The sequence below is a fragment of the Amblyomma maculatum genome, chromosome 9, assembly GCF_055883805.1.
Source record: "Amblyomma maculatum isolate TAMU_Amacu chromosome 9, ASM5588380v1, whole genome shotgun sequence".
NCBI lineage: Eukaryota > Metazoa > Arthropoda > Arachnida > Ixodida > Ixodidae > Amblyomma > Amblyomma maculatum.
In genome coordinates this window covers 99,308,950-99,317,682 of record NC_139352.1, presented here as the reverse complement: position 1 = coordinate 99,317,682, position 8,733 = coordinate 99,308,950, and positions in this window count along the sequence as shown.

The following is an 8,733-nucleotide window of genomic DNA, read 5'->3' as shown; positions in this document are numbered from 1 at the left end:
ATTCTAGTCCGCAATGTCGGGTGTATGCGCTTACAGTATCTGCTGCTCTCTGCAAACAGTCTTGTTTTTCTCCTAAGGATCACCTGGTCACCCAAATCGGGATGTCATCAGCGCAGATAGCATTGCGTGAGATTGAGCTAGTTGGAACATCTCACAAATGCTGCGCTGCTTAGTTTTACACGGACATAGCATGTCTGGCTCCTTCAATGTCTTCTAGTTTATTTGCTAAGCCTATCATAACAATGTTGAAGAGCATATGGGATATCACTGAGCTTTGTGGTGTTCCCTTCTTGGGGGTGTGGAAGGAGTCGATCCTGATGCCTCCTATTCCAATGGTGGCTGTTCTGTTACTCAGGCAGTCTTTCACGTAGCTGTGTATTCTCTGCCTGCAATCTAAGTTCCAGAGTCCGTCTAGCACTGCCCTGTGAATGACATTGTCTAATGCCTTTTTAGGGTCGAGCGCAAGCAAGATGTTTTCTCCGCATTTCGGAACAGTGTTAAGAACCTCCTCCTTGATCTGCAGGAGGACGTCCTGTGCTGAGAGGTGTTTTCGGAATCAGAACATAGTCTGCGGCACGAGGTCTTTGTCCTCCAGGTGGGTATACCTTTCCCAAACATGACGTTAATGAAAGGGGTCGTAGATTTTCCAGGCTAGGAGTTTTTCTGGATTTATGAATCATTACTATTTCCGCATGAGATCAGTCTTTCGGGTCCCCTGCTTCCAGTGTGTGGTGATGAATTCAGTAAATCTGTTGATTGAAATATCGTCCAAGTTCCTAATCATGGCGTTGGTAATGCCATCCTTGCCTGGGGTGGTGTTTTTTGTGTCAGACAGCACAGCGTGTCTGACTTGTTCTATGGTAATGGGTTCGTCGACTGCGGCATTTGCTCCGCCCGTGTATGGCGAGCTGTAGTCGGCGTCCGTTTCGTCGCCGATGTATCGCTGCTTGATGTTCTCTAGCAGTTCCCGGTCTGTACCTTCGAATTGGTGCGCGATCCTTTGGATCCTCTTATGGTTTTCACATTTGGTCTTAGTTGGGTCTATGAGAGCCCTTAGCAAGGCCCATGTCTTGACCAAGCCTAGGGTACCCTGTAGCTCGTTACATTTCTAGTCCCAATCCCATTTTGAGAGCTCCGTCGCATACTCTTCGGCTTGTTTTGGACCTCGGCGATCTTGTGATTGAGCTTTCTATTGTGCTGCTGCCTTTTCCATCTCTTTAGCAACCTCCGTCTAGTATTCCAGAGGTGTAAGAGAGATTTATCCATGTTGGGTGTTTTGGGGGTGAAAGCGACTTTCCTAGTCACTTTTTCCCAGTCCGAATTGATACCCGCGACCCAGTCCTTGAGGTCCGTGATCTCTGTATCTTGGGGCTCCGCCCTAGTGTTCCTATAGGCTTCCCAGTGTGTGAGTCTAGCCTGGCCATATTTTTTCCTGATCGGGAGGGTTTCCATCTGGATGCGCAATATGCAGTGGTCACTGCCTAGCATCTCCCCGTCGTTTTCCCATCCCGCCTGCCTTATTCCTTTAACGAACGCTAAGACTGGCCACGAATCGCGGCTGATGCTGTTTTCCACTCATGTTGGCTGGGTATGATCTGTGATTAGGCTGAGCCTTCTGCGATCAGCTTTTCTGGCTAGAGCCTTGCCTTTCCCAGTTTCTCTGACATAGCCCCAGCTTTTATGCCAGACATATTAAAGTCCCCCAGGATGAGAAGACCCCTCTTGCCTGCTGCTTGTTCTGCCTTGCTCAGGAGGCAGCTGAAGCTAGCGTTCCTTTGGCTGGGTGGGCTGTATACGTTAAGCAGGAAGATGCTTTCTTGGCTTCTTTTTTGGACGTAATGACTGCAATAAGAACGTGGTCATTGTCTGTTCCGTCGATACGTGTCTGATTACGGTGACAGTTTTGGCAACCAGCGTGGCGATCTTGCTTTCCCCCTGCTCCTCATATGATAAGTAGCCCGAGAGAGTGGGTGAGCAGCCGGTTTCCTGTAGCGCGTTATGTCTTTTGGTATTGTGCAATTTATGATATGTTGTTTAAGAAGATGCCGCTTTTTACGGATCCCGCGGCAGTTCCACTGCTATATTTCAAGAGTTTCCAACCTGACCGAGCTATTACGGTTCCTCGCCATGCTCGGCCAATGGCCTATTATAGGGTTTGCCTCTTGATTTCATGCTCTTGAATTGTAGTAGGCGTTCTCTATCTCTAAGCGCCTCTCTTTGGATGTCAGAAATGAGGTTATTAAGATTTGCTAGTGAGTAGATAATGGCTGCCATGGCAGTTGCGAATTCTTGCCGCCCTATGGTGGCTGGCTGAGTTTCATCTGTCGCGTGTTCGTGTCAGTCTGCCCTGTTCTCTGGGCCTTGAGCTCTTCTATAAGGTCGTTACATTTCTCTCTCAGTTCAGGATTGTCCGCCCTGAGTTTCTGAATGGTTTTTTTTAGTTCTTGCATTTCTCTAGGTTGCCTACTAGCGTTTCCACTGAATTGTGTCTGCTCGTTCGTGTTCTTTAGAGGAGTGGGAGAAGTAGAGAAAAGCTGCGGTGCCCAGCTCAACTTACTCTGTTCCTCCTCTTTTGTCTTCTTACCCTGAGTTTGGCGCATGATGGCCTTAGTTGCCCATGTGCACTAAAACCCAACACAACACGACACACACACACACACACAAAACACTTTGTCTTCTTCTGCTGCTGCTGCTGCTGCTGCTGCTTCATTTTTGTTTTTGGGGGCTCCCTGATCCTGATCTCGAGCGCGACGCCGATATGGACCCGGATGGCGAAGTAGCATCTGAGCTGAACCAGCGTTTTCGAGCCCGCCCGCATCCGCCCGTGCCGCCATCGGCCTTTGCTCTGGTGTCGACCTCCTCTTTCGTTCTGGTCAGTGGAATGCTCGGTTTTCTTAGGCGTTGCTTGCACTCCTTTGCCCCTGTGGGATACGCTTCTTTGCACAGCGCACACCTGGGCTCACACGAATGGCCGTCCTCGTTGACTGGCTCACCGCAGTTCAAGCAGACAACGGCGTGAGGTGTCGGGAATACGTTTGCCTTATGCCCAGGCTTGAAGCATGTATAGCAAACTTGCCGCGATGATCGGTAGAGGCAGCAATGCGTCTCGCCGCCGTAGTAATAAACGTAGCTGGGGACGATCTTGCCTGCGAATGTGATGACGCCGCTTTGATAATTTCCAAGCATTCGTGCATAAAGGATTTTCACTCCTTGGGTACGTACCCTGAGATGGGATAGCAATTCAGCTGGTGTTGTCCCGAAGTCCAGTCCATGGATTACTCCTTTGCATGAATTGTTCGGCGCGGCAGCGTAAGCCGTCACAGCGTAGTCTTTTGCACAGAAGCGTAGACTCAGGATGTTCAGTATAACGCTCTCACAGACCTTTAGCGACGGAATAACATTGTTGTTCTGGTACTCCCCTGATGGGGCTGGGGCAGTTGGTCACCGCCGCTTGCGGCGGGAGCTAGCCTGCCACCGAATTTGTATCAGTTGTATGTCGTCACTGCACCCGCCCCCGCTTCGGTGGTGGACGACGGCTTGGTGCAGTGGTAAGACGCCCGACTACAGTGCCGGAGTACCCTGGTTCGAACCCGACCTCGGCGGCTGCGTTTCGATGGAGGCGAAACGAAGAGGCGTCGTGTGCTGTGCGATGTCAGCGCACGTTAAAGATCCCCAGGTGGTCGAAAGTACTCCTTAGCCCTCCACTACGGCTCCTCTCTCTTTCCACAGATAAACAAGTGAGACAGTTACCGCGCCTTTCCCATCCCATAATAAATCAGTTTAGAAAAAAAAAAATCAGGCAGCGGAGGTGTTGTTGTTGTTCTCCTCTAATTTATGGCATATACCCACACAGGGGGATCGGCCAAGAATTGGGGTGCAGAGATATTAGATTTCGAGCTGTATAACTACATCGCAAAAATAAATAGAAATAAATGCTAGGGAATAGAGAAGGAAATGTAAATATGAAAGCCAAAATAAAAAAGAGTAAATACTAACGTACGCAGTAGGAGAATAGTAAGATTTATATGTACAGATTAAATCTTCAAAGCATATTAGCAAGATAGACGTTTTGTTTCTATTAAGTATTTTTGAATGGCGTTAAAAACAGGCCTGTGGCTGTACCCAAGCATGGTGGCACCGAAAGATAATACAATTTGGCTGCTCAAATTAAGACCCAGCTGTTGTAATGGCTTCTTTAAATACCGTTTTCTCAGCGGAGGTGGCTCAGCTACAGAGCCAGTAGTAGGCCCGTGCATTTTCTTTTCCTTCTTCCTACAGCCACAACAACAACAACAGCGAGCGACGGAAGGCTTCGGTGTGCAGTTTTGACCCGGCTGCCCAACGGCATCTGGTTATAAGTCTAAGTTATAATAATAATAATAATTTTATTATAATAATAGTAATAGTATTTTTAATCAATCAATATTTAATGTGCGCAGGAACAACCATATTGTCTTCGTACTGGTTGTTCCTGCGCACATTAAATAAAGGTTGATTGATTGATTATTACTATCGTGAATATTATTATTATTATTTTTAATAATATTAATAAAAAATATTTGGTTGTATCCGTCACACTTGTTCCTATGGGCACCTGACCACGCCGTAAGGGAAGGGAAGAAGGTCGGAGAGGAAGTGGGAAGAAAGCAAGAAGAGCCGGTAGTGGAGGGCTACGGAGTAATTTCGACCACCTGAGGGTCTTTAACGTGCACTGACATCGCACAGCACACGGACGCCTCTAAGTTTCGCCTCCATCGAAACGCAACCGCCGCGGGTCTCAGTTTCCAATAAATTTTACCACCACCACCTGATATCGCACAGTGTACGGGCGTCTTTCTTTTAGCTTCTAGCGAAACGTGGCCACCGAAGCCAGAGTTGAGCACCCGCCTAATGTCCAGCAATTGAACCTCCTCACAGCCCAACAAATGTAGTGCCTAGACTATACTGGCATTCTAGGCAATATACCAACAAATGTGGGTACAGATTAAACATGCATTTAACTTGAGTTTTCTATTCGCTTTGCGCAAAACGCCTAAAATTCCTCAGTAGGCGTGACCATTAGGCGAAATGCAGCATTTCGGATGATTGCACCTATGTGTTGATACAAAATGTACCGCTTAGAAAGCGAAATAACGAAATTTTTTATTGGTTTTGTTTGTAGCATTAACGTCTCAGAGCGACTCAGTATGTGAGAGATGCTGTAGTTGAGGGTTTCGGAAATTTCGACTACCTGGTGTTCTTTAACATGCACTCGCATCACACAGCCCACGAACGCCTTGCTTTTTGCATCCATCGAAAGCGGCCGCCATGGTCGGGGTTCGAAAGTTTTGAGATAACCAGCGAAGGAATATGAGCTGAAGAGGGCGTTAACTCAGAGTGGACTTGTTTTAGACTCTCATAGCAAAATAATTTTGTCACATGTGCCACGAATTAGAGATTGCTGGGCTCACAATATCTATCCAATACCAGAAGCAAGGGCCCGTTTGGTTATCAAGAATAACACAAAATTTAAAACATTAATCACTGACAATTAGGGGATAGTTAGTTAGATTAGAGTTGATGAAACAGCAATGATCGGCATTCCTTGCGATATGAGCAATGTAATAGACCCAGTTCTCTTCAGCAGGTGGGATTTCATGGCGTCTGTAAAAACGGAGAGTACTCTCCTAACTATATCACTCTTCCAAGGTCGCAAAGCTCATATGGCACATTTTGTGTATGCTTTTGTTAGCATCAAGCAGCAATCAGAAGTAAAAGTTCTATAAGGCACTTTGCGCCACTAAAGTACAGTGAGGCAAATCTATTATAGCGCGGTGGATTGTAGCCCTCCACTACAACACCTTTATCTCACTCTCTTCTTCCATTCCCACCTTTCTGCCTTCCTTTGCGGTGTGGTACATGTGTCCGCGGATAATTGTGATACTGCCCATTTTCTATCGCTTAAATCAAATTCAAACGCCGTTGATGCCTGCTGTAATAACGCCTGTTGTTGTTGTTGTGGCTGTAGGAAGAAGGAAAAGAAAATGCACGGGCCTGCTACTGGCTCTGTAGCTGAGCCACCTCCGCTGCCTCGTGCAGACAGAAGAGAAAATAAAGAAAAGGAAGAGGGAGAGAAAGATGCGCGCCGCAACAACAGCCATCGTCCACCACCGAAGAGGTGGCGGGTGCAAAGACGGCCTACACAGGTAAAAATTCGGACAGGCTAGTCCCCGCCGCAAGCGGCAGTAACCTACCTGTCCTAGCCCCATCACGGGAGTCTCTGCGCTGTAATAACGCCTCCTAGACATTAGGGTGTGCTTCTGTTTGCTGTATGGTGCGGCGTTCGAGGAAGGGGCAAATGAAAGGCACCGCACGGATGCCTGGATCGGAAGCCCGGTGAGATTTAGCTTCGTCTGATTGATTTATTTATAGGAAGGGAAAGGCGCGGTAACTCTTTCACTTGTTTTCTGCGGACACCTCAACCGCGCCGTAAGGGAAGGAAGGAAGGTGGGAGTGAAGGTGGAAAAAGAGAAAGAGGAGCCGTACTGGAGGGCTACGGAGTAATTTCGACCACCTAGGGACCTTTAGCTTGCGCTGACGTCGCACAGCACACGGACGCCTCTTTGTTTCGCACAGTAGTCGGGCATCTTACCACTGCACCACCCCGGCGGGGCCAACTTTGTATATAGTCAGAGTACTCCCCTGATGGGGCTGGGGCAGGTAGGTCACCAACACCCTGTATATAGTCAGGGTACTACCCTGATGGGGCTGGGGCATGCTAGCCCCCACCGCCACTTGCGGTGGGGGCTAGCATGGCACCAAAGTTTTATCTGTTGTAGGCCGTCATTGCACCCGGCACCACTTCGGTGGTGGTGGACAATGGCTGTTGTAGCGGCGCGCGTCTTTCTTTCCCTCTTCCTTTTCTTTCTTCTCTATTTTCTCTTCTGTCTGCACGAGGCAGCGGAGGTGGCTCAGCTACAGAGCCAGTAGCAGGCACGTGCATTTTCCTTTCCTTCTTCCTACAGCCACAACAACAACTACTTTGTATAGAAAAAAAAACTGATTTATTTATAGGAAGGGAAAGGCGCGGTAACTGTCACTTGTTTTCTGTGGACACCGCAACCGCGCCATAAGGGAAGGGAGGAAGGTGGAAGTGAAAGTGGAAAGAGAGAAAGAGGAGCCGTAGTGGATGGCTACGTGGTAAATTCGACCACCTGGGGATTTTTAACGTGCGCTGACATCGCACAGCACACGGACGCCTCTTCGTTTCGCCTCCATCGAAACGCAGCCGCCGAGGTCGGGTTCGAACCCGGGTACTCCGGCACAGTAGTCGGGCGTCTTGCCACTGCACCACCCCGGCGGGGGACTTTGTATAGACTTGTCATCTAGGTAGGTTAGTAGAGGAAGAGGAGGGAAGGCAGGGATGTTTATCAAAAAGGCTTCTGGTTGGCCACCCTGCACTGATGAAAAGGGATAAGGCGGTTGAAGAGTGGAAGATAAAATTTACTAGAACAAATTTGTCACAACTTATAGCTCAAGCCTATGGATGTCAGTTAACAAATTAGCTGTGGCTTAGCTGTGGTTAAGCCTGAGTGATTGCGAAAGCAATACCATCCTGGCTGCGCTTGGCTCTGCTGGTGGTTTGGCATGGCTTCGCCTTTTGTACAACTATAGGATTTACTCTGGACACAACATGGTTTCTACTGTTTGTTTATTCCATTGAACACGCTTTGGTGGTCCGTAAAGTTGTGACTCTTGGTCTGAACACTTGCTCGCTCACTGAACTTGTAGAACGCCGTCGGGCTTGCCATTCTGCGGCATAGGCGCGTTGCTTAGCCAACCGCTCTTGCCTTTCTTCACCTGTCTCGTCGGCACGGCGCCGGCGTCTGCGCGCAGCACGTCGCTCCAGCGACGCCTTGCACAACTCCTCAGACATGACTAAGCGGAGCGCGCCTGCAGCGCCCCGCTTAGCCTCCCCTAGAGAGTGCCCTCACGCGGCGGGCCGAGGAGGCCGTCACGTAGTAGCCGCCGCGTCGAGCGAAGGAACGACTACGGCCGAAGAGAAGAATTGGTGCCCCTGCTCTCCTCTGGTCGTGACGTCACGCTGTCACGTGGTAGCCGGAGCGAAGGGTGGTGGTGGTAAGATTATTTATTTACACAAGGGTCAGGAGGCATGTTTGGATCGGCCCATAAGGGACCGATCCTTACAAGCACTAGGTGGAGGTCCCTAGTTGGGGACCCCAGTCGCGGTTGCCGCCGCTCGGGCGCGTCCGACTAAGGCTTGTTGGGCCTGTAAGTCGTGGCAGCCGAGCAGGACCGCCTCCCAGTTCTCCTGGGTTGGGTTGGGGATGGGGGGAATAGCCGGGTTGGAGGGGCAGGCCCACACCATGTGATAGATGTCAGAAGACACCGCTCCACAGTGTGTGCAGCTGCCACTAAAGGAGGGGTCAAAATGTTTTAGGGCTGCCGGGCACAGCAATGTATTGGTGAAAAGGCAGAGAAGGAGCCACTCATAAGCTTTTTTGAGACCTTTACATGGGCTGGGATAAAGGCGATGACATTTTTGATAGTACGTCGTGATATATTTGAAGGTGTAGGCAGGATTAAAATCGGGTTCCTGATCGGGTAGGGAGGAGAAAACAGCCCGGTGAGAGAGCGCGCGGGCGGCTGCGTCTGCTGCCTCGTTTCCTGCCAAACCCTGATGAGCAGGGGCCCATATAAGGTAGCGGTGTGCGGGGTCCGTATCCCGTATGC